The 27,329-nt window shown below is 44.3% G+C and overlaps 1 protein-coding gene across 2 annotated transcripts in view; it reads left to right on the forward strand.

Moving 5' to 3' along the window:
• Window positions 1-27,329, forward strand: part of Plxna4 (plexin A4) — a 433,053-nt gene that overhangs the window by 306,462 nt on the left and 99,262 nt on the right. The window lies entirely within an intron of this gene.

The raw sequence follows: 27,329 nt of genomic DNA on the forward strand, positions 1-27,329 counted from the left end.
GAGAGAGAGAGAGAGAGAGAGAGAGAGAGAGAGAGAGAGAGAGACATACACACCAATGAGACATAAATTGGACAGGTTCACATGTGAACATGATGTATTGTATTTTCCCTTAATTTTAGGTGTTAGTGCCTCTCCTTTGAACAGTTCTGGAAACACAGAATCACTAAGAGCAGATGAGGTCTTTTCCATGAAGATGCACCCTAGGTAGGATAGGTCATGCACCTTACTACCTTTTAAACTGCTTAACTATTTTATGATTCTTCCATGCTAACAAAGCATTCATGTAATCATTCATTCACCAAATGTTTGATGAGTGCCTATCAAATATGAGATACTGGTTTTAGCCAGGGAGTTACAGAGTTAAATAAAACACAGGCAGCCCATCCTTCATGATGCTTGAAATTCAGCATGTGGGCACCAGAAGATAATACAATGAGTCAAGTGTGACAACAGAAGAGAATATATTTTGAAGGTGCAGCATGGAGAAGGGAGCGATAAATCTCATATATGATGTGGGTTTGAAGAATGACTAGGAGTTTGTTCAGGGAACCATAGAGAAATGGAACCTTCCAGGTAGAAGGAACACACTGCAAAGTCAAGGAAGACTTTGAAATACAATTTTTTAAGAGAAGCTTGAAATACAATTTTTTAAGAGGAGTTTGTTGTCGGAAGATCAATTGTGATGGGAGATTTGTGAAGGCTGAAGAGTTGGGCAAGAATTGTACTGGACCTCATGTGACAAGCTAAAACAATTCCTTGGACCTCACTCTATGAACAACAGAGATTTAATGACTTGATTTAAGTGGGAGTAAAACAGCGAAGGATTTGAATGTCAAATAGATCGTTCACGTAGCAATATAGCGAACAAGTAATATTTGGTTCATCCAGAGTTAAGGAGACCAAGTAAAAAATATTTGGAATCATTGCTTCAGGTACTTATTTAATTTAATTGTCAGAGCAGTACTAAAAAAAGTGGTTATTTTTAGTTCCATTTTACAGATGGAAAACTGAGAGGTTTGTTATTTACTTGAGATCACCAAGCTGGTAAGAAATTGAGTTGAAATTACGATAGTTCCAACAGAGGCAAGGACTTGATTTAAGTTGTGGAAATGGAGACAAGTGTATAGGCTAAAGGGATACTTGGGGGCTAAACAGCTTTGATGACAACAGAAATGAAGGGAAGCCTAAAGGAGATAAAGCAATTCAAGGGGATTTCTGGGGGTTTTGGTCATCAGAAATTACTTGTATGACAATGCCATGCACTGAAACAACTTCCTCTTCAGCGCTCACTCAAACCCTTACTTGTTTCCCGTTTGTAACAAGTGTTTTCCACCTGTGCTTTGAGTTCTATCTCCTGCAAATATACAAGTGATTTTCAACTCACATCTTTTAACCTTCTATTTCTTCCTGTCATTTGGTGGTTTCACCTCCATCTTCAATCATACTCAACGTCTATTTTTCTCCTTTATATACAACATTCCTTCTTTCGTTTACCACCAAATACTTTTGGATCTGTGATTTAGACTTAGTACTTTCATTTGTTCACCTTTCTTTCCCCACCTGACTGCAATCTGGATTCTCCAATGAAACTACTCTCTTAAAAAGGTAACCTATAACCTCCTCTTGATGAAGTCTTTGTTCAGTTCTCATCTTCTTTGGCCTCTGCCTGATGGTTGCATCCATCATTTTATGGCTGTGAGGTTGAGTTTAACTTGGCTTCTTCAAGCAGGGTAGAATTCTAATTATTAGATCCAACATGGATTCTCTGAATTCTTTGGCCATTTCAAAGTGAGTACAATACAGAAATGAATGTTTATGCCAAATAGACACTTCGGCTTCTGGACACACCTCATTCACAGCTTTCCTAAACAAACAAATGTACATGTCGTCACAGAGGGGGGGCGGTGTTGTTGGCTATATTGCTTCTTCTTTGCCCCAGGTGAATATATGTGATTTATCCTATCTACATATATTTAACATCTTTTGTGGTAGCATAATGTTGTGATAAACCTTTCTGATTAATAAATGGGTAACCCTAATACATCAGTTAAGATAGGATAGAGTAGAATAGAATAAGTGTCAAGCTTTGGAGGACTTTAAATGAGCAACATTTTATTTTTCACTCATTCAAATGTTACTATGGTTTCAGAGTACTCTGAGGATGGTCCTTCTCAAGTGGAAACTTGCAGATCCAGGCTCTGATTTGCTGTTGTGTCTCTGTGCTCTCAAACATAGATAATATTCTCATTCATTGTTGATGTAGGGGAAAGAGAGCACTAGATGACCACACAAGAGTCCTTTCTTTCTTTTTTGTACTGGAAAGTGAACTCAGAGCCTTTTCATTAAGCTACGTCCATATCCTTCATTGTTTTTAACTTTGAGACAGGTGCTCACTAAGTCAGTCAGGCTGAGCTCAAACTTGCCATTTTCCTACCTCAGCCTCCCAGTTAGGATTATAGGCTTGCACCACCACACCAGGCTCACCTTGACTCTTAAATATTTTGTCACAACAGGTATACACATAACTGCTACTCACCCTATCAGCCAGAACTAGCCATGTGACTTCACCTAAAGCCAAAAAGAGGGGGAAATTCTGTTTCTGTGTACCTAGAAAGGAAAAAAGAACCAGATACAAAATTCAATGAGTTTTTCCTTAATTCGCTAGTGGTTGGACAAATACTCATTTCTCTTTACATTGGTCATGGATGATTGAGCAGCAGCTCTACTCAGAGCCAGGAGAAAACATTAGTGCATATTGTTGCAGTGCTTCAAATGTTACAATCAGTGATTTGCTATTTCAGCACCGGAACGTGGGGGGACAGCTCCCTGCATTGTAAATAATTCTGCCTGGATAGCAAGTTTCTTCAAAGTGCTGGTCTCCAGAATTTCCATACAGGTATAGAAACATACACAGTGTCAAATAATGCAATTAAACCTCATCTTGCTCCAATTCCTCTATCTCACAAACTCCAGCAACTTCTTTGATGAGCAGGGCAGACCACTAAATGCCATCCTCTCTCAGTGTTTTAGTTTACACGTCTGTCTAAAATATAAGTAACAACCTCTACTCTGTGTTCCTGAGTCTGCACTGCCTCTCACCTTAATGAAATGGCCGAGTAATTTTGGAATCACAGAGGGAAAGTCTGGCTCTAGCCCCCCAGGGGATATATTGAATAACTTGTTTCTTGCTGACCTCAATCAGTCTATAATTTCTAGACATTTTCAGCTATCATCTGTGAATCTGTCCCTCTCTCCAGGTTCTTATTTGGAAACCATCTCCACGGTACATATAAAACTTAAGAACTCACAGGCACAGCAATTACTCGTGAAAGAAATTCACATGTGCAGCTCCCTCTGTATGTGGTATGAAAATTAATAAGCATTTATTTTGTGACAAGGTAAAAATATAACTATAGGTAGGGACAGTTCTTCATTTCTCTGTGTATACGTATCTCTTTACATATAGTATTTTCTCTCCAAATAAGCTTTCCGAAGATAAGTTGAGCTCTTAGGAACCTGGGAGTGAACAAAATAGATTCTGAACATGCTGGTGTTCTCGATTATTGCTGTCAACCCCTCAAGCACGTTTCTTTGTGATTTCCCATTAAAAGTGGGGGCCTCGGCGCTGTCTTCCTATAATGTACCAAGTGCAGCTCCTGCTACCCTCCGCAGGCCTCCCTATTTGCCTCATTCCTTTCTCCTCTCTCTGGCAATAGAAATATCAGACATCCCAGCAGTGTGTGTCTGTTCTTCCAAACCTGGCATCCTCTGGAGGAAAAGGACAACAAAATGTGGCCACTCTCTCAGAAAAATACACATAAAATAAAACCACCAAAGAGACATGTTTTGGGAAAGGGAATAGTTGGCAGGAAAAAAATACCTTTTCTTGATAAAAAAAAAAAAAATGTGTCAGAGTTTCATCACTGGGCCAGGTTTTTGTCATTTCTACAGCAGAACTGCATCTGCACTTTTAGACCCTGCTGGCTTTCCCAGACTCACCTAAGCGATCCTCACCACACTACCCAGAGCCTATGTGAAGCAGAGTGAAGGTAGTGAGTCCTTCTGCTATAGGTATCAAGAATGGAAGCTTTACTTTCAGATCTATAACTTGCTTACCAGTCAGCACGTTTGGATACATTCCAGAAATTAAGAATACATTTTAATAGAATGATAATACCTTAGATTTATATAGCACTTGCCTTAGAGATACTCCAAGTGCCTCACAAACTCTGTCCCACATGCTCTACAAGAATAGTCCCTCCCTGAGACATCAATAAAGGTACTCAGAAAAGTGACATAACATTCTTTCCCCCACCACACACACACCAGGCAGACCAGCACAAGACATGCCAAAAATATGCCACAGCTGAAGGAGATGTGTCAGATGATGTTGAAGAGAAAAGGCCAGGGACTCCACTCCCATGGAGCATGGCAGCCCACCTCCTCCTGCAGGAATCAGGTATCTGAGATACCTAATGGGAGTGGCTTACTGCATAGACACTTGCACTGGGTACATGGGAAATTTAACTCTTTCTCTTAGTATCCTATAAGGGTTGTCCCCTGAGCCCTTTAGTAAAGGTGTTCTGCAGGACTCTCACTTCCATATGTGACTTGCTTCCTAAGTAGTTCATGATCAGATCAGTGATGCAAACATAGTTTTAGACTCATAACGAAGTTGGAAGAGGAAAAAACACTGAATTACAGAAGTGGACTAGGAGGAATTGTTATGGCGGGGATGGAGAATAGTGAGGATAAGGGGGAACCATCATGGTAGCCCCTGGTATTGTGTGTTTTCCCCTCTGATACTTCACATAGGAGGTAGGGCAAGCACAGAGTAGCTTCACCTGCAAAGACCATCTTAACTACTGTATTTCTCTGTGTAATAAATTCCTTTCCCAGTGGAGCGGGGCAGTCAGGACAGGTTAGGGAGTTCCATGCCAGCCATGTCGTAGCTCAAAGCCCCACAAACTGTGGAGTGGCACGAGAGGCTGGCAAGTTCATAAATTTCCTCCCTGCCGATTGCACCATGATCACTAATGGCACTTGCTTACAGGACAAAGCCCCAGTATTTATCTTGCTTTAATTATATTAGAAAGCAGTGATATTCAATTAACCAACTAATCAAGCAAGCCAATCAATACTGATCCTGGCAGGATTCTCCAGTGCCTGGCTTCTTGTTCTGGGTGGTAGTCTGTACATTACAGTCAGATGGAATTAACTCTTGAAGGCCTGAGTCTTGCTGTTATTAAGTAGACAGGAGAAAGGAAGCCCGATTTAGCTTTCAGACATGGAAAGAAACCACGGTATTTTCCTTTGTCTAATTATAGTAAGGATGTGCAACAGCCTGCTTTGGGGTTTAGGTGTTATTTGTTCTACAACATGTATTTGTTTTCCATGTACAATTGTCCCTGGTGTCACTGGGGAATTGGTTTTAGGACCCCTTGACAATACCAAAGTCTTCAGATGTTCAAGCCCTTAATATACAATTGTACTATATTTGCGCATGACCAACACATATCATCTTGTGTATACTGAATAATCTCTAGATTAATTATAACACACAACACAATGTAAATGTTATGTAAATATTTGTGAGACTGTACTGTTTAGGAAGTAGTGCCAAAGTGGAAAAGTGTACTTGTCCAGTGGAGATGCAAATTTTTAAAAATATTCTTGATCCAAGGTTGGTTGACCCAGGGATGTGGATGTGGAACTCATAGATACAGAAAACCAACTGTACATAAAAACAACTATTTTCCCTATTCCTAAAGATCTGGAGCACTGAGATCCCCATATCATACAGCAAGTCAATAGGAAAGGTCTAAATATTGAGCAGACTTGGTCATGAGAAGATGGTATGCTTTCCTCAGGACAGTCAAGTTATTTCCTGTCCACCCACTGGATTCTCAACTTGATTGGCTTGAGAGACACCTAGGGGACTAATAAAGCATACTTCTGGATGTACCTGGGTAGATTATGAAGGTATGACCTTGGAGACTATGTCCAGTTCCTGGCCCCTTCCTCTTTGGTATTATTCCTCATCCTGCTTCCTGACCACCATGAACTAAGCAGCTTTGCCCGCCATTCCCCCTACCCTGATGTTCCTGCCTTGGAGCCAGCTGTTATGGACTGAACTTTCTGAAACCATGAGCCAAATAAACCTCTCCTTCTTTAAGTTGGGGTTATTAGGTATTTTGTCCCCAAAATGGTAAAGCTCTCCAATATAACCACATTGCCTAGTGGCAGGGAAACCAATCTAGAAAGCCTCCTCCAGGATTATTCTGGGCATGTGTAGGGGAGTGGCTGGGAGATACAGTAAGTCAGGCCAGAGTTACTCTTGGGTGAGGGCTTTGTAAGCCTGGCCCATATTTTCACCCCATTCACTTGTGGTCAGGACTTTGAGACTTGGGTGTTGGATGTCCAAGGGTAGGGAGTGGCTGGCAGCCAGAGAGGAAAGTGCTGCCTTTGGGCTATGCACATTATCTCTTCACCTGCATGAGGCTCCTCCTGTAGACACACCTGGACATAATCACTTACATTGGCAAGCCAATACCCAAGGTGAACTGATGACAGATATTGCTCATGATTGCCTAGATATATGATTATTTTCCCTGGCTTGTGGGGCAAAATTCAGTGTGGCATTTGCCCCTAGATGCTTCCAACAACTTGAGTGGTTATGTAATTCACTAGCCCCCACTCCCAAGCCCCATAATAATTTCAGGAATTTCCACCCTTCACACACCTGAAGCTGGAACCTCTGTGGATGATCTCCTAGATGAGAATGGCATTGGAAAAGGAAGAGAACTCCACAGAAGGTGGATGCCAGGATGTTCACCCCATGGTCACAGCTTCCTAGCAAGCAGCCTGGCTTATATACAAGTTTCATCCCTGTGCACCCCTTTGAAGTTGTTCCAAAGGAAAAAAAATGTCTCCTAGAGGACCACAGACTGCACCATTGCAGAACCTTTTCAAATGTATCAAGTTTCAGAGATATCCTTGGAGGCAAAGTAGAAATCACTGAAATTAGAAAATTGATGCTTCTGCAGAAAAACAGTGTGATGGTGGTTAAAGGAACCACCCAAGTCTTCAAGTACTTCTGCTTCTTTGGAAAGAAACTTCTGCCACTTCAGGTAGGATGAATCAGAACCTTATTCCTAGAGTTTGTCCATCTGAACCCAAGTGATTATATGGAAAATTGAGACATCTTCCATGGAGGTATACTAAAAGGAAAAGAATATTAAGACTTTTCTAAACATTTGATGAGTTTTAGCTCATTAAGAGTTTTCCAGGCTTGTTAATTTAATAAGAGCAAATGGGGCTTCAGTGTTAGACAACAATCAGTAATTTGAAGGGGGCACAAAAGGATAAAAAGAAAAATAGTCATTACTTAGCACAATGCCTAATCAGGAGACACCAGGAACTTTCAGCTTCACAGGAATGTTTGCAAAGATTGGAGATTTGAGATACACACAGTGCTTGACATTGCCTAGGAGGCTGGAGAAAATGGGCATAGTTGTGATTGTTGCTTGTGAGGGAATTTAAAATTTAAATACATATTATCCATAAACTTTCCTTCTTTCTTTGCATCAGGACTTAGCCCAGAGAGCAAAGGGGAGGAAGTTCTTTGCTATAGCATTTGAAGTCTGCTGAAAACCATTTGATACAAATTTTCTTACCTCTAAATTGTTCAAAACATCCTCTTTATCTAGTGATTTTTCCTTGCCTTGACTTCATCCCTTTCCATGCTGCAGTGAGGGGACATCTATGTGTTCCCAATTACCCTGCTGTTTGCCATGAAGGGTGTGGTCATGTGCTCTGGATTTTTCATACCTTTTGGGTCTACTGTCCTGTACTGACTGATGGTCTCTGGATTATTTCTCAGCAGGAGAGTGCCCATGTGTGGTCAGTAGTGTCACAGTACACAGCACTTTCAGCTCTTCCATCTATGCTCCTACATTGACAGCCAGGCCTCTGTACCCTCATCCCTGCTGTAGGCCATGCAGCTTTGGAGTCCAGATCCATAACCACCCAGGAAGGACCTTGGTGTCTCATTTGCCCTATTCCTTACTCAATACTTTGCCCAGGACTGAAGATGCATTTTTCCTGTCAGCTGATCCCACCTATGTAACATATTATGGCCCAGTTCTTAATTACTTGATTCATGATGACAATTGACCATTCAAGACTGAAAAATGTTTCCAGAAGCTTCTGGTCTTTTTGACCTTGAAGATGCTCTGTGGCCTGACCTGACTAAGAGAGCACAGTACCTCCAACAACAGCTTGATAATGGAGATAGGAAATATTGCTTTAAAAATATATAATCAAGCCATCTGTCCATACTAATTCAGGTGGTTTGAAATGGTTCTGAAGCCTGGGCATCGGGTCAGGATGAATCAGGCAGGACATAGATGACCCAAAGCACAATTCAGAATAAATACTCAGATTTCCAAACTACAAAATAGCCTAGTACCTGGTGTGGTTGGGACTCAAATCCACATCTCTCTGAGACTCTTTCTACTACACTAAACTGTCTCCTCCTGCTTGCCTTGGCGTGCTGCCTTTATTTAGGTAGCAAACAACATGAATTGTTATGAATTTATTGGGATTTAGATCTATTGGCATCAAAAAGGGACAACTGGATATTTTATACAGCTAAATGGTACCCAAAAAGCAAGTGCCAGTGAGTCAGGGGCATGCAGAACCCACTGGAGCCTGTGACTTAGGTGGCCTTAGAGATGCAGTTCCCTCCTACCAGCATAGGGCGTGTTACTCTTTTACAGAAGGAATAAGTAAGGTCTAAAGCAGGAAAATTCAAAAGCAAAACTGGGTTTGGACTGAATTATTTGCTGCTCTCACCCAAGGCCTACACTAGACAACCCACTATAATCTTTGATCTCTGCAGGCTGAATGTCCTTAAAGATAGAAACTACTTTAATAGTTGCTGCTGAGACAGTAGAGATCAAACTCCAGGGGAGAATGCTCTGGGGGGACATGGATTTCTCAGTAATAATTACCACAAGCACTAGAACCTTAAGTTTAACTACACCAATTCTTTAGCTTTGGGATCTATCTCTGGGCTCAGTTGCTTTTTCTTCTTTCTTTTTATGCTTTCTTTTGTATAACGTTCTTCCTCGGTTTTGTATCTCACTTGGTATAACAGGATATCTGAAATGATTAAGTGGAGATGAAAAAATGGTCTCTCTTCTGTACCTCAATGCCGGTTAGTGAAAGAAGTGAATCGGGAAGGGAATAGTGACTATCACTTAAGTTCTGTGAAACTTGATACAGGGAATTCTAAATTTTCTTCGCTAATAGGACAAGAGTGGTAATGGTGGAAGTGATAGCATGGAACTACTTCAAACTTGCTATGTCCAAGTACTTTTTCACACAGTGTCTTACCGAACCTCCCCAGCACTTTATTGCAGTTAGCACCAGGACCTTGCAAAACAGATGAGAATGGTCAAAGACTTCTTAAAAGTCATACGTGGCCAGCAGATCTTCAGTGCAGGTCTCTTGATTTTGATCCAATACCTCGGCAATGATTCCATGAACCACCTCAAGTCTCATTTGGAATGTTATTATCACTTGCATCTCTTACAAAAGCCCATATAAGCAAAAGGCCAGTTTTTCAAGTTCAGTGTGTTTTCATCTTTGCATCTCCTAGGAGAGATGCTAATGAGGGCCAAGCCAGAGTCCTGCGAGGATGTTCTCCTAACAACCACACTAGGGATTATCCCCATTTGACAGTGAAGGAGCTGAAGTTCAGCATGCCAGGAAACTCACCCAAAGCACTCACCTGCTAAACAGTAGGCAACTTGCCCCACCCTCTTTGCTGCTGCTGGCCTGCGTGGCTGCTGTTCTGGCCAATTAAAAATGATGTAGATGCCCAAATCCTAGTAAACCTGAGCCAGGGTGGCAGTGAATACAGATACCCACATTGGGCTTGGTCAACCCTGTAGTGCCCTGACAAAGCCACTTTTGGTCCTTTCCCCACTGTGATAGGTCAGCCACGCCAACTCCCCTTCCATGCAAGCTTCTCTGCTGAAACACCTCTCCCAGCTAGATTTATGGAGGGAAAGTCAGGAAAGCTCAGCTGCCAGAAAGAAGCCCAGACTCCCTGTTCCGTCTGGACAGGGTGTTTTTAATCCACGGTCCTGCATAGGCTGTAGGAATGCTCATCGGTCTCAGGAGCCAGGCTGGTCCTACAGCACTCTAGGCTTGTGATGAGCTGCTCCCCAGGAAGAAAGTGAGGCTTTGACTCCTCTGAGAAAGTATTTGGTTCCATGGGACTATTCACTGTTTCTTGCCTCCTTCCTGCATCTCCATCCAAGCTTCAGTTACAGCATCATGCACAATTGTGTGAACTTAAACTGTTGATCTTAGTCATGCAGTTGTAGATGACAAGTAGCCTCCACAGCCCGCAGCCCCTGCTGCTTGGATCTGTTAGCTCCAACACCTCTACCCAGCAAAGGATCTCTCCCTGGCCCCCAAATGACCATCTGAAGCAGATGGCACTTCTCTCCTTAGATCACATGCAGAATAGCCCTAACAACAGTATTAACCAATCGGTTAATTAATTTAAGTGACTCGTTGCCAGGGGAACCTGACAGGCACATAGCACTGTGCGGTCTCCTGCTAAGCAGGCTGACAGCGGCAGGCTTTTCCCATTTGTCCCACTGCCTCTTTCACACCCTTAGCCATGGAGCCAGCCAAAAGTACAGTCCCTACCCCCGTGATTCCACATCCTCTACTGCTGGAATAGGAGGGAAAACCCATCAGGATCACCTGTCAAGGAGTCCACTGGAAACTAAGTTACAACCAGTCACAGTGTGTTTCAAAGCTCCTCTGCTCCCATCTATCAGCCCAGGCATCATTAATAATCCACAGCCTAATGACAGAGATGAGTATTGGAGCAGGGAGTGGGGAGGGGACAGCCCCAAAGCAGTGAGGCAGAGAAAAGAATGACTTATTATTCCCGAGCCAGGTGTAACCTTCTCCCTACAACCAAGCCAAGCCCAGAATGATTTATTGATACAGTGAATGGATTTTTATAATTAAAATTGATTTTCGGTTTTAGCCTGGTCTGGAAGGTCTGGGTCAAGTTCAAGAGGGGAAAGGGAGGCCATGCAAGGGAAGGAAAGGAAATGTACTCTCAATTTCCCATATATCATAGAGTATTAGAGCCAGAAGCCTCTCCTGGTACAGGTGAGCAAAGAGCATCTCTGAGAGGTTGATCTATTTGGCCAGGCTCAAATGAGAGAGAAGGCAGAGCTGGGACTGGATGTGGGTGCCCTGAGATACTTTCCAGGGGTTTTGTGTATAGGTGATCACAAAGCCATAGTATGCTAGTGTGAAGGTTGCTCACTGCACAAGAATACATCACCAAGGAGTAAGGGGCTGACTTCCAGCCATGCCCTATTTGCTTGGGCAGGGCTGCTGCTACCCAGCAGCTATGTCCATAGGCACCATCTGACCTGTTTCCTTGGCTGACTATCAGCTGCTGGATCCTCTGGCTCTGAGGTCATTTGACTCCACCTTATAGTCCAGTTCCTGGAAGACACATTGGACCTGACTGATGATGGTCTCCACTGGGCTTTGCCGCAGACATGGAGATACACTGGGCTGCAGTGTGTCTGCCCAATGTGATACAGCAGGCAGGGATCTGTGGCCCTGGGAGATTCACACACAAATTATAGTTGGTGCATTCATGATTTCATATTCACAAATACACATACCTGGGCTTATCTAGAAGACTAGGTTGATGTTGCAGGCTTACCACATTGCCGCATGTACACATACGGTTCTTGACCAATCCCTCCAAGGAAAAGGGAGAGCAAGAGAGAGAGAAGCAGGAGGTCAAGGAGGAGGAGGGGAAGGGGAAGACAAAGTGGTAAGAAAGAGGGAAAGATTCATGTCTACTGCTAAAGTTTACTTAGCAACCCCTTTCTGAGACAACCTATCATGGGCGTGGGCCACAGGAGTCCGAGTCCTCCTCCATTCCTAGTTGTCCCTACCAGGTCACTTAGGCAGTGCAACCTCCCAGCAGTACTAGTGGAAGCACTGCTCCTGCCTCTGCCCATGACCCCTGGGCCATGTGTTTGTACAGGACGAGGAGGACAGGGATGGGCATAGTCACTTGCATGCATTATTACCACTTTTTGAAAGCCTAGTTTAACAAATATTTTAAGAAGAGTTTTAGATTCAATACAAATATAAGCCGATAGGGTTCCTATTGAGTCCTCTGCCCCATCGACCTCCCTACCACTGTCAATGTCCCACAACAGAGTGGTATAATCAATGAACCTACAGTGACGTGTCATTGTCAGCAGGAGTCAATGGTTTACACTGGGGTTTATTCTCTTGGCGGTGTATATCATATTGATTTGGAAAATGGTATAATGACAGGTACCAGTCATTATTATTCAGACCAGTTTCACTGCCCTATACATTCCATCTACTCAACCCTCTCTTCTACCTAACCCTGCTATTACCTTGTTACTGTTGCCATAGTTTTACTTCTTTTAGAGTGCCATATAATTGGAATTGTGTACTATGCAGTTCTTCAGATTAACTTCTTTCACTTCATAATCTCCATTTAAGGTTATTCTGCATCTCTTTGTGATTTCATAGCTCATTTGTTGTTAGTGCTGAATAGTATTCCATTGTTGGGATATATCACTGTTTACTGGCTTATTCATCTAATGAAGTCATCTTGGTTGCTTCCAAGTGTACATGTCTATGAGTAAAGCTTCCATAAGCACCTGTATGCAGGTATAGTTTAGTTTCCATCTGCCTTCCTGGGCTACTCCTCATTGTAGGGAGAAGAGCCAAGATGTACATAGAGTTTGGATGGGATGAAAGGTCTTTAAAGTACATGCCACATCACACAGACGCCCAGCCTGTGCTCTGGTTTCTTGAAGGCCTCCAAATCTATGTGCTAGCAATCAAGAAATGTATGTAAGTCCCCAATCTTTTGTTTCTAGGACTGTAAATAGATTGCCATGATATTCAAACAATGCATTAGAGAAACTATACAGATAAACACAGTTTATCCCTCATCAAACTATTTCATAAGTCATGATTGATTATAGCTAATGATGTGCCCAATTCTCTTTGCTTTCCTTCAACCTGGTGTAACCAGCAAACACATCACATACATGCCTAAAATGAATGGCTGTGTAATAAAGATTGGATTCGGTGGCCTTAAGTTCCCATTCAGGATTTGTTGGACCTTGAATTAGGTTTGTGGACATAATTTATGCTCTCTTAGTTATTTTTCTTCTTCCCACATATTCTCTTGTGATCTGGGTGGGTAGTTTGTCCAAGATTACAAAAGTTTAAATGGGAGCCCATAGAGTCAGGCACATGAAGGTCACCAGGAGATTAGTCACTGAGGACAAGGACAGGGACATGGATAAGAAAGCAGAAAAAAGCAGAGCCTGTGGTCAGGCAAGGTGCCTTGGTCCTGGGGTTATTGGGGATAGAAGACTTTCAGCCCGGTCCCCTAGATCTGCTACTAAAGCAGCCTGACCTCAGCCTGTGCATGCCACATGAATGAAGGAGATCTTGCCTGGGTGTTTTCTGATTTCTGAGAAGCGGGAAAATGGAAAGGGGCTGCTGAAGCATATATACCTGTGGAATGGTATACCTGCCACACTTCACTCAAACCCCAACCTCTTGTCACTAATATAGCAGCTTAGCTTTCAGCACTTTTCTATTCCCTCCCCTCCTTGAGGAACAATGGACAAAGAAGTCCAAAGGACTAGGCCTGTAGGCCTGGCTGATTCCAAGTGAAGTGGACATGAGGGCAGGTCAGTTTCGCCTGTGGGCTAGAACCCCCTTTTCTAACTGTTACCTCTGCTACGAAGAACTGATTTTATTAAGATGCGTTCTAACCAAAGATGCCTTTGAATGAATACCTGGTTTTGCTGGAGTCTCCCTAACTTCAGGAAGCTGAGCTGGCAGGATCAGAGTGGACAGCAAAAAGCCTGGGCTGCACCCTCTCTGTTCTTCCAGCCACAGAGTCTACAGGATCAGACATAGTCCTCACCACAGCTGGGGAGGTAGCTCAGAGGACATGGCCCATAGGAAAATCAGCCCACAGGAGTCCCTTCCAATCTCACTGCTAGCATGCTAGGAGAAGAGCAAAACTCAGGTTATTCTGAAGAGTTGGGCTCTGGCTATTCTGTGTTCCTTAAACTCTACTCCTGGGTGCTAAGACAAGATGTATATTTACTCAAGCCCTGGGCAACAGCTGACCCAGGAAACAGCTTCTCTCCCACAAAAAAATCTGCACCCTCTAGTGCCAGCAGAAAAATTCCATAATTGGTTTTGTTTCATAAAGCCAACCATCTCCTCCTGGCTCCTGCCAGGGTAATATTTCCCCACACTAAGTGATTACCTAGAATTCTGCGCAGCCCCAGAGGACAGGCATCATTTGGAGGAATGTGTCCTGTATATGCAGACAGAGCTTGCCAGAGAAATAGAGTGATTATAAGACATATCTGCACAGGACCTCTGCAACCTCCACTCTGCTATGTCAGTGTCCCTGGTGCTTGCAGCCAGTTACCCCTGAAATTCAGTCAGCTGTTGCTCACTGTGGGTGAGTTTTGGTCATGAAAATCCTGCTAGAGGGGGATTCAGGTGGAGAAAGGAAGTTGCCTAAGGCCAGGAAGCAGGTGTAGGTCATCAGCCGGATGCTGTATGAAAGTCCTTACTCTGCCCCTCACCGACCATGGGACCTTGAGCGAGTCACTTAACTTCTTTCAGCCTGTGTCCTTATCTGTAAAATAGAGGCCCTGACCTGGCTACCTCACCAGGTTGTGGTGGGGGTCATACACAATCATGGCTCTGAAATTGCTTCATAAACTCTGAAGCAGGGTCCAGCTGTCTAGTATGATGGCCCTTCCCAGCCCCACCCTGTCTCTAAGCTCCAACAGCCTTTCTACTGCTGGGTCTGTGACACTCCAGGGCAAGTTCCATTTACCCTTGATTTATGCTCCCCAGGGCGCAGTTATCCCAGTTGTAGCCCATTGTCAGGGTCCTTGGTAGGGAAACCAGTAAGAGCATAGTGCTCAGCTCTTGGTAATTCTGATTGTGCTGGTCTGAGCTTGGCCTAAGCATCAGCATTTTTTGACACCTCTGCAGCCAGTTCTCATGCTCAACTAGATTGGGAGGCCATTAGCCTAGACCCTGATTCCCTATCTTTTCCTTTTCCCCAACACTTACGAAGTGCCCTGATTCTCTGCTTGAATTTTGAGGACTCCTGAGGCTGAAGGATGGTCCACAACCCAGTACATGGTGATCTGGTGAGCTTGCCAAGGGGCCAGACCACCTAAACCAGGCTCCAGTGGACCCCAGGTATGGGTCCAGGTCAAGCTATGTTCTCAGCAGCAGCAACATCAGCAGCCTATGCAGACTTAATGGAGGAGAAAATGCATCTGCAAATGAATCCACTCATGGTGTGCTACCTGCCCAGTGGTCATGGTTGCTTCCTCACTGCTGCCTCAGCCCTGCCTCCTGCAGGTCTGTTTGTGAACTCAGCAAAAGCCCCGTGTTTAATCACAACTGGAGGCTGCTTCCTCATGTCCCTGTCACAGCATGGGAGGCTTCTGGACTCTGCCAAGGTTTGACCCTAATCTGCCAGAAATGTCGTGCCAAGCCATGTCCCTACATACTGGCACACAGCACAGCCTCTTGTGCTTGGCCAACAGCCAGCCTGCTTTTCTGTCCCAGATCCATAGCCAACTTTTGATTACGCCTGTTCACAGAGGTCAGGAGAGAACCTGCATAAAAGAAGGCCACAAATGACTGTGACCTTGTGTCATGTAATAGTTAGAACTGCTCCCTGCCTTCATCCAGCTTGTTCTGGTGCTATGGGCAATCAAATGGGCCCTTGCGTTTCTCTTCCTGCCCTGTGCTATTCAAAAACAGAGGAAAGGTCCTCAGAAAAGCTGGAGAGGGGAGGGGGGGTTGAGTGGAAAGTTCTGGGGCTGTCTGTACAGCCAAACCCCTGTTAATAGGGAGGAGGTCTGTGGAATTGGGCCTGTGAGTGTCACTGAGTGGGGTCATGGCTGGGCTGGGAATGAGATCACAAGGTCCCTCATAGCTCTCCCAAGATCTACTCCTTCCCCAGCTCCCGCTCATAAAGCTATGGAGGGCAGAATTGTTCAGCCACCACAGGGCATGTCCGGACATCTTTAAAGTTAATAGTAGAGCTTTCTTATTGGGGCACATTATCTGTACCAGGAGAAGAAAACCAAAAAGTTGAATGGGCCCTGGTTGTCCTGATTGTGATGACAGTGGCCACTGGTTTGGTATGGAAGCACTAGGCAGGGTGTTGCATGCTTTATGTGGGTCATACTAATTCATCTGTACAACCTCTTGGAAGGTAGAGAATAGTAAATACCCAACAAGGCTATGAAGTGGCCAAGTGAGACCACAAAGCCCAGGTGCACACAGTGGCACAATCTGACTCCTGGGGCGCCACAGCACCAACTCATTGAAAGATACCTCCTTCCCTCTGGTGAACTCTACACTTCTAGATCCCTTTCCTGGTTTCTCCATCTACTTAGCTTTGGTATCGAAGGCTATTTGGTAGTATAACTACAACACAAGTGGACCAAGAAGGGTAATTGAGGCTCCAGGCCTTCGCCTGGTCACCCCACATGTGTCCTCTAAGAATGGGATCCATCAGGCAGCAATAGATGCCTTCTCCCACCTCTGTCCCTGGCCAGCAATTACTTCTGACCTCACCGAGTCCAGCATCTAAGTATAGCCCTGACAGCCAGTTCTCATTTTAGAAGAGGAAGTTGGTTCTGAGCCTTAGTCCAATGTAGATCGCATTCCTCAGCTGCATGAGATGTGGAATGGATGAGTTACATCTCCCATGCCCCTATTGGCCACAGAAGGGAACTCCTGATGGTGACCATCTGACCGCAGGACAGTCTGATGGGGTTAGTGAGCCCCTGGAAGAGGAGGTGGGGAGCACCACATGGTCTCCTCTGCAGCCTAGAAAATGTGATGACCCGTGGGTCACTGTGGGGCCCTCTGACTGTCCTCCCCGTGCCATGTGGACGCAGGCAAAGGTGGATGTCATCAGGTACTTACAACAGAGCTTAACTGGCCCCAACAGAAGAGCATCTTTATAGCTCCCATTAGGCACACAAGGAACCTAAATTGGTCGAAGGAGTTGATTAGCCATTAACCCTCTTCATAGTTCTAAAATGTGAGAAATCAGATGAATATTTTTTAAATGAAATTAAAGCTTCAGTCCTAAAATAAAATTTAGGTTGACTAGTTAAGTAAATTGGTTTAAAAAGCTAAAGGTTAAAGCTTCTTTTAAAAATTGTTTTAATTTTCCAAGTCAAAAAATCCTTTAAATTATATCCTGTCTAAAAATTCAACCTGTCCAGAATTAATCACTGTTAACAGTTTTACTATATCTCCAGAAGTTATTCTCTGCACAAAAATATGTCTGTCTATATGAATTCAGAGCTACATCATTGGATTTTTTTCTAAGTAAAATGCAGCCTTATGCTTTTCTGAAATGTCCTTTTTAAACTCAAATATGGATCAAGGACATCTGTCCATGTCAATAGATGCAGACCCATATTATTTCAGAGTATGAGTGTCCCATAATTTATTTAACCATCCCCTATGGATGGATATTTAGGTTATTTCCAAATGGTCATTAGCACACACAAAGCCTCAGTGAACACTCACAGCCATGCACCTGTGCCCCAGTGCTGGTATTTCTACAGTGACAAGTGCAAAAGGCAGACCTGCTGGATCATTTTAGGTTGTAGTAATAACTGCCAATTTGCTCCACAAAAAGATTGCGTCCATCTAAACCTAAGCCTTTCAGAATACTGTTAACTACTGTCCTTTCATATTTGAAAAATTAATGGGAAATGCCCTCAAAGCCACCTGTCTTTATGATCAAGACACATTTTCCCTGTGTGACAAAGATGGTTCAGACAGCAGATGACCCTTCTTCTCCCCGACCCCCAGAAGTAGTCTGGCCTCATCCCTTGAGTGGGTGCTGGAGGGTGAGGTGGGTGCCTTAAGGCAGGGGATGAAGGGAGAGGAAGAGGATCCAGGGCATCCGTGGTTTCTGTCACTTCCTTCTAAAGCCAGCTGTACCTGGTTTCCTGAAAGAATCTCTATGCTGATAGCACTTGGAAGAGCCCCCCTGAAGACTATCAGTTTCCATGCACAGTGACTTTTCCCAGGGTCAGATTCCACTTGAAAGGAAGATATTTGTCTTCTTTCTAAAAGAGTTGCACACCCAGACAGGGATGTCTATGGGCAAAGGTGTGTCTGTTTGACACATCCTCAAATGGCCTGGAACACACAGGTGTGCACAAACATCACTGCTATTCCCAGACACATATGTCTAGGTACCCCAGGCCACTGCACACCACTCATATCAATGGATCACTGGCACACACTCCTTCTTGGTTTGAACAGCCAGACCATTCTGGTGGACGGTGGGCAGCAGTGCCCTTGACAGAAAAATCAGACAGAGGGGAGAAGGAGTGCCTGCCCCGCCTGCCCTGTAGCTCCCACAAAGAGCCAGCGCCAGCAGCCAGAGGGCTCGGCATATGCCTTGGACCAGCTTGGCTCAGCTGTCTGCTGGGCCTGGAGTTAGGTGTCGCCTTGCCAGTCCCGCCCCCTCCCTCTCTTTCTTGGCTGCTGGAACAAAGGCCCCCGTTGAGCAGGCTGAGCTTGGGAAACTCAGGCCAGCAAGTCCCCAGTTATAGCTCAGATGGGCCATTGTCTTTGTCAGTGTCACCCTGTGAAAGATGGTTGGAGCAGAAGCAACACTTTGATCCCCAGAACAAAAGCTCCTTCCTGCCTGCTGGGCTTGGGGTGGGAGGGGTCTTCGCATCCCCCATCTAGGTGTGGGCCCCAGGATCTGCCTGTTCCATCAGCCTTGACCTTAAGACTGGGTCAAGAACAAGCAGGAGTTGGTCAGGAGTTGTAACTAGGGATTGGATGTCTAAACAATAACGTTGGTAGCTGTATGGCCTTGGACAAATCCCTGCAGCCACAGAAAAACAGGGGATCAGAACTAGATTGTCTCCAACATCCCTTTCATTTTGTTAACTCTGTAAATGCTGGAATCCTTTCCCAACCTAGGATCTGTTTCACCCACATGTTGGCAGAGCTGGCATCTGGACAGGACATGAGTGTGGCTGCCTCTCCTCCATCAGGTGCAAAGGGTGGGCAGATACAGGGAAAAGACCACCTTGCAGTGACACAGTCCAGGAGGTCATGTCCCCTGAGCCTGTTGTATCTTTTGTTTTTCACCTCTGGAGTTGGAATTCAGGACCTCATGCGTGTTAGGCAAACTCTCTAGCACTGAGCTATACCCCCCACCCTGGAGCCTGTGGAGTGATTTGGGCATGATGCTCCAGACAAGTGGGAAGACTTTGACCTCTACACCATGGATTAATTTGTGGTAATAACCCAGAAATGATAAATTTTAGGGTAGAGCCAAGAATGCAAATCAGTTATCTACATGGAATTCTTGTAATATGAGGAAGCTTAACAAGGACCAGCTTCATTCATTCATTCATTCATTCATTCATTCATTGTACTTCCATGCAAGAAGGTATTGTCTCTCATGCCTGTTATTTGCCGTGTATTATATGTGAGCTGGGTATGAGGTCTGAGGGGAAGAGAAGTGACTCCTTTGAAAAAGATGCTAAAACAGTAGACAAAGCCTTGTTATCAGCACTGCACTGATGCATTCATATACACCATCACAATTAATCTTCAAAGCAAATCTCCAGTATGCAGAGGTAAGGGCAAAGAGGCTCAGCAAGGTGAAGTACGTAATCTAAATCACACAGGAAGTGGCAGATATAGGATTCAAATGCAAACCCATCTTTCTCTCTGATCTCTGCTTCTCACTGGTCATCCAAAGAAAGATTTTCAAACTTCTTTTTGTTCCTCAGCCATATTTGAAAGAGTCAGAAAATCTTGCTGGAGGAGGAGCGCAGTGTTGGGTCCAACTCAGCTCAGATTTTCTCAGCACTCTGGACTGTGACCAGAGGTGGCCAGTGGACCAACAGTGGGCTGCAGCCTGAGCTTCATTTCAGTTTCCTCTGCCACCACCCTGCTTCGTGACCTCGGGCAAGCTGCTCAGCCTCTCTAGGCCGTGGCTTCTCCATCTGTGCAGCAGGGAAGGGTTTTGCTCTCTCGCTTGGTGAGGGGCTATGACTAATAACAATCTTGTGTGCCACTGCATCGCAGCCCACACCAGGAGGCGTGAGGATGGGGTGATTTCTCGAGGCTCTGCAGAAAACGTGCCGAGTACTCCTCGCCCAGCTTCCCAGCTACTGCCGTTTGCTAATGAGGAGCAGCATATGTTGCTGATTCCGGCGTCGGCGCTTGCTCCTTGGCTGTCCGAGTTCCCAGAGCAAACTGGCTTCCTATTAGGCATTTATACTTATTAATAGCAGCAAATTGCAGCCCTCCACAACATCTGCTACTTTTCATTTGCAGAAAGCTTCCTGGGCCATTTGTATTTGTATTTTGTGACCAATTCTCCAAGGCAGAGCAGGACAGGGTATCCCCTCTTTGAAAATGAATCAACTGAGGCATAATGAGAGTGAACAATTTGTCCAAGGTCACAAATATAATCCAAAAATGATTGAAGCTTGGAACCTCAGTCCTCCCACCTCCAGTCCTCATCCTCTGAGGATATGGTCCTTGCTTTTCTATGAATCAAAGACCTTGACTCCAGACAGTGGTGGTAGCCAGGGATACCGCCCTTGACCTTATGCTTAAGTCTTCTTTCAAATGCAGTCCTGCTGAATTAGCCCCATGGCCCATGCACAAGCGGAAATGCAAAGCCCAAGGCAAACCATTCTTGAGAAAGTCCTATTGTTGCCAAGTAGATAAAGTCATTTCCCAACAGTGGGGCAGCCAGGGGATCTGGACAGGGGAACCAAGGGTGTCTGTGCTTCCAGAGAGATGCATTCTCTTTCCAGAGTCTTTTCTGGTACTTTGCTCTGGCTCTGGTCCCTTCTGAGATCTGCTGATCCATAGTCATGGAACTAAGAGGGCATGAGAAGATCCATTGGTCATGTTGGACCCAGCTGTTAAGAATCTCTGCACACACAGCTGCTCCATCCAACCTCAATGTCTGTATGACATTGATGGGTATGTCAGGGAGGAAGGAAGCCACCACACTACAATTTCATCTCACTTCCACTTGACCTCTTTCCCTCTGCCTCTCACAAGCCCTTTGAGCCCTGCTGTGATTCTCTGCCTAGCTCCTGTGTATCAGCCAGCTATTACCATAATAAAACTGTATAAAACACCAATGCAAAATTCAGAAGCATGCAATAGCCATTCAGTCTCATGATCATGGCTTTGCAGAGCAATTGTATGATAGCAGTCTGGACCAAATTTAACTGGAAAGTTCTGCCCAAAGCTGAACCTCTGGGCTTGTTTCTGAGCTGTGAGTTGGACTGAGTCTTGCTCCTTGTGAATGATTTTGGGCCCCGGCTGAAGAGGAAGCAGCTACCTGAAGAAGCTCCCCTTGTGGCCCTGATGGAAGCATAGGAAACAAAGGCAAACACATAGGCACATCTCAAGGAGTTATTGCCTTATGCTTTCTACCTACCCCTTGACCAAATCAGGCTATACCCAGAGCCAAGGAGTGCAGAAATATACCCAACCTTCCCGTTCACCATGAGGCCCTAGCAGAGCTGGGTATACAGAAGGCTGCTTTTAGAATTGCGACTTATAAAACAATCTGTAAAACCTATGGCTAGCCTCCTGGCCTCTGACTTTCTTACCAGTTTGCTATTTTTGGAAAGATCTGCCACCTCTGAGCAAAGAGCATGTGAATGGAGGGGTTCTAGGCACCCAGAGTGACTTGAAATAAACTCAGCTTTCTGAGCTGCTGCTCATCTGTGGCAATGAAGAACTCTGAGTCCATCATGGGGAGGTGAGAGGCTTTATGACATCCTTGTATGGCCCCAAGTCAGCAGAAATGAAGCCTGGAAAGGCAACCAGAGGCCACCAAAGAGAGAGAGGGGCATAGAGAGGCTGCAGGGGCCTCCCCACAACTACACCAAGAAGATGAGTGTGCATCACTGAACGAATACTCCCTAGAAGGAGACAAACTTTTCCCAAACCTACTCTCACTTAGAAACAGGAGATGGGAAGGCGGCATGAAGGACGGCACTTGGTGCAGCTTGACAGCTTCCCCACAGCATCTTGGAGTTGCTTAATGGGTCATCTTGCTTCTTTTTTCGCTTTCTTTTTTGACAATTTTGAAGGAAATTGGGTACTTAAGCAGTCTTTTGGACATTTAAATTAACTTCAACCATCAGGCTCAATGTAGTCACTATGGCATTAGCATCCAATTATAAAGTGGAGATGGAGTAATAACTCACATTTCGACCAGGATGTCAAATGCTTAAACAAATGAGACACACACAGAGCCTTTACATTCCATCTATGGAGCATTTCTGAGTGTAAGCAGAGCCGCAGACAGTCTTGGGAATGTGAACAGCAACAGGCAGAGGAGGACCCGCTTTCCAAAGGCAAGTGTCTTGCAGAAGCAGGAAGACCAGGCAGGGGCCAGGCCTCAAGAGAACTACACTTCCTCCAGCTGTCATGACCGTACCCAGGCTCCCCGGCCCCCAGGACATGGGCCCAGCTCATCAAAAGCAGAAATTTGTGTAGACCAAGGCCAGCAGTTGAAGTCCTGTGTGGGTTGGTATTGATTGATTGATTGATTGATTGCTCTGTCATCAGTTGTCCATTGCCTTTTTATCCTAGGCCACTGTTTCATAAATTTGTGGCCTTTGGTTATGGGGCTGGACAGGTAAAAAAGATGATGATGGTGGTGGTGGTGGTGGTAGTCCTATTTATAGAAGTAAAGGCTGATCTTGTTTACAATAATTCAAAACCAGGCCAAACTCCATTATTTAAGGAAGATGACTTTGTATCTTCTTAGTCACTTTCCTCCTGGCTGAGACACAATACTCAAGGCACACAATGTGAAGGAGGAAAAGCTGATTTTGGCTCATGGCTCTTAGAGGTTTCACTCCATAGTCACCTGGCTCCAAGGCGGGAAGGCACAGTGGACAGATGGGAGTGGAGAAAAGCTGCTCACATCATGGTAGCCGGGAAGCACACAGTGAAGCCAGGAGACAGGAAGGTAGATAAACCCTTTCAAGTAACACCCCCAGCAACCTGCCTTCCCTGGCTAGACCCGACCTCCTTAAGCCAAGTCAGCTCAGCACCCTCATGTGAACGCATGAGGCCTTGGGACAGGCTCAATCCAAGCCATAACACCTTGGCAGCAGCAAAAGGACAACGAAAAACAACATGACTCTAACGGGAGAGGGAGTTTGGGGATAGAAAGGGGCCTAGTGGCAACTAGTGATCATAACTGGGAAGGAAAAATGTCAAAGTGGAGGCTAAGAAGATCAGGATAATTTTCTAAAGTTAGAGACTATTTTAAATCACGAATTATTTAAATGAATTATTTGAATTTTGAGGCAAGAAAAACTTCTTGTTGGAACAAGGATATGGCATTATTTTTCCAAATCAGGAAATAGATGTCCATACCTTGACAATAACAGATCCATTTACATAACAATGCATGATAGGAGACATTCAACCAAAACCTTTGTCTGTTTGAGATTAAACTGAAAAGCATAGTGATGGCTATCTCTTCAAGCAAGGATCTCAGAATACTTCATAAATACAAATTTATTAGTCTACCAACAGAGCTGCTCCCCCTCAACCCAGGAAGCTGAGCCGGGAGCAGGTGTTTTCACATCTATTGGCCCTGGTAAGGATGAGCTCCCTTGCGAAAACTCACTCAAAAGATTGGTTTTGAAACAAAATTTATAATTGTGGTAAAATTTTAATAGCATGAGACTTACCATTTTGCACCTTTCTGAGAGTTTTGTGGTGGTAAATACATTTCACCACCATCCATCTCCTGAACTTGACTTTATCCTCCCAAACTTAAACTCTCTACCTGTTAAACAGTAACTCATTTCTCCCTCATTCCAAACCCTGGCAATCACAATTCTACTTTCTCTCTACGAATCTGGCTACTCCACGGATCCCCATACACATAGTATCATGTATTTGTCTTTTTGTGTCTGATTTATTTCACTTAGCTTTATGTCTTCAAGATTCATTCAGCATTTCCTTCCTTTTTAAGGCTGAATACTGTTCCACACTGTATGTGTATGCTCTATTTTATTTATCCATTCCTATGTTGATGGACATCTAGGCTTTTTCCACCTTTTGGCTACTGTGAATAACTCTGCTTTGAACGTGTATATACAGATGTGTTTTTTAGACCCATCTTTCAGTCTTTTGAGTTACATCCAGAAGTGAAATTAATGGATCATGGGATAATCTATGTTTAACCTTTTAAAGAACTGTCATACTGCCTAAATCGCTGCACAAGGCCAGGACAGTGTGCCAAGAGAAGGACTGTCATACCTCACCCTAACTCCTATGCCCAAGGAGCCACATTGTCCCTCAGCTCAGTGGAGGCACTCATGGAGGTCCCCAGTGGTGGCGGGGCTCCTGTCCCCTGAAGCAATAAAGATATTGTAGCCATATCAATCAGCATATCTCCTGGAGACCAGTGACCAGGGAACGGACCTCAATCTTTTGTGGTCTCTGAGACCATTTATCATTATGATAGCTTAGGTCACTTTGTCATCTGATTTATTCTCTAAACAGAACTCCCCCTCCTGCCCCCTCTGCCATGACTTTCTTTTTTCACCTCTTCCTGTGGTCTGAATTCCCTCACTCAGTTAATTAGCATGCCTGGCACTGTAGCTTAAGACTTTAATCAGCGTGGGGTGGTTTTAATTAATCGTGTGGCTCTGCATCTGGAGTGGTTTGTGTTCCAGGGTCAGGAGAGGAGCCCAGGTGGGGGATGGAGAGACCGCTTTGTTTGGTGTAAGATGTGGGCAGAGGATCTAGATATTTGGGGAGGGAAAGAGTCATAGGGGTGAAGTGGCTCAGAAACCATCTGGTACCTATGCAATGTGCTAGCAAGGTGTGGAAGATAACCAAGGACATCAGATTATACATTTGTACCAAGATAAACGACTGGGATAAATCCAATTTGCAAAAGTGACTGGGAGTATTGGGAAAAGTTCTACTGCCTACCAGAATTACCCACCAGGAGATATGGGGCCAGGGTAGCAGAGCTTTGCCTGATTGAGGGACTTGCAAGTAGGAAGTGGGTAGCCTGATAGAGGAACTTGCAAGATCTTGCTTGTCTTGGCCTTCCTTGTGGAGGTCCTCAAGAGGGGTGGGCTGTGGCTCCTAGCTCCCAAATAATGATAACTCTTCTCCTTGGCCTGGGGGTATCCCCAGTGGCTTCCCAGTTTTAGTATCCATGCTTTAAAAAGAGTGGGGAAAACTTAGGTCAAGTTCAGAAGAAAGTAAGAAAAACAATGGGATGCACAGATAGAAAGAACATATAAGTAGATTTTTTTTAAAGTTGGGCTGCTTGCCTTCAAGAGTAGAAAGCTGTAGAGGCCCGGGTGATTATCTTCAGATGCTATAGTTCAAGAGTGAAATGACACAATCAAGATATTAAAAAAGAAAACGGCTTCCAGGTCTGTCCAAGTCCCAGTGGAGTTCATGAGGCCTTGGAAGACTCTCAGGGCAGTTGTTGGGGGTGTACATAAAAAGTAAAGTGAGAGTGCAGAGGAATGAGGTACTACTGACAAAGATAGCAAGGATAATAACCATCACTTGTACAGTGTGTGAGCATTTACAAATGGTTTCATAACTACAAGCCATGGAGGCCACTGAGCTGTGAGAAACTGAATTAAGGAGAACTTTTCTCTCCATGTTTAAGGGTGAGAAATATCAGACTCAGAGACAATAGGACCTCATTGCTGATAAATGGCACACCATATAGGCTTTGAACCTAGCTCTGCAGGATCCTACAGTCTTTCCAAGCAACCAAATTGACAAGAGGAGAGATTTTACAATTCTAGGGCCTTGATATCATTAAACACCAGTTGCAAGGTATTTTTAGAATGCAAAGGTTTGTGAGAGTTTCAAATTTACCGAGCAGCTGGTTCTTCACTTAAGGTGGCACACCCTGGAATCCTAGGGCACATTCCATCCAAGACAGATTATAGAACTTGTCAACAGGGGAAACTATGGAGGATGTTAATTAAGTTTAGGCCAAGAAAATGCTGTTGATTGAACAAGCCATGATTTTCTCTTTAAGCCCATGTAAAATATGGAGTGCCAGACAAGCAGCTGGAATATATGAAAACATTGTTATGCACTTATGGTTCCAACTTTCACCATCTATGGCCCCTTTTATTATTTTTCCCCCTTGGGGCATCATGTTTTGAAAGATTGTGTCTACTAAACAAACTGTGTTTATTAAGTAATATATTTTGTATTTTTAATATGGGGCATACAGCATGAGCATGCATAAAAATATTAAAATAGCACCAATCCAAATTTCATTAGGTTTTGGAAATATTGAAAGTAGTTTGTGGACCTCATTGCCACTCATGAATTCTTAGGAGTCCAGGTCCTTTGGGTTGGGAACCACTAGGTATGTACTTATATGACTGGCACATCTAAGCTCACTTAAGGAAGGTGAGAGAAATTAAAGAGGCAAAAGAAATAGGGTGAATTCCTGTCTGCATAGGGAGTCAGGGGAGTAATTTGTAAGAAGCTGCTGATCTAGGTTCATTATGAAGACAGCAAGGTCATGGATAGCCAGGACCAGGCACGGCAGATTACATGAGCAGTCGTAGAAGGAAAGATAAAATTCCAAGTGTGCAAAAAAGACATCAAGGCAAGGCAAAGGACAAAGCTGTAAAAATAAGAGGAAGAAACTAAAAGGTAACTGGGAAGAAGTGAAAATACAGAATGGTCTTTAAGAAGGATAAATGCTATTTTAGAAGAACTAAAAGATATATAAAAGGAACAAGGAAGTTAAGAGGAAAGGGATCACGTGGGGCTTGAAATTAATTATTAATTAATTCCAAAAGAGATTCAAGACTAATTGAGCAGGCTCTGGTGCCAGATTCCCTATGCATGAGTTACAAGCAGCCCCTGCCAAGTGGACATAATTTTATAGAGACAGATGTCCTATGAAACAGCAGGGACAACACAGCCTCTGCATTTGCTCATGAGCAGAGAGGGCCTAGCCAGGTCAGCCCCATTTACAGACTTCTGTGCCTGATCTGTCTGATAGTGAGAAACTGCAAATGACAACCTCGTCAAATTCTTCTAGCTGTAGCTGAAAGTCTAGGCAGGAAATCCTCCACTGAGATAAAATA

The sequence above is a fragment of the Chinchilla lanigera genome, unplaced genomic scaffold, assembly GCF_000276665.1.
Source record: "Chinchilla lanigera isolate Chin_1 unplaced genomic scaffold, ChiLan1.0 scaffold00009, whole genome shotgun sequence".
In the NCBI taxonomy this organism is placed as follows: domain Eukaryota; kingdom Metazoa; phylum Chordata; class Mammalia; order Rodentia; family Chinchillidae; genus Chinchilla; species Chinchilla lanigera.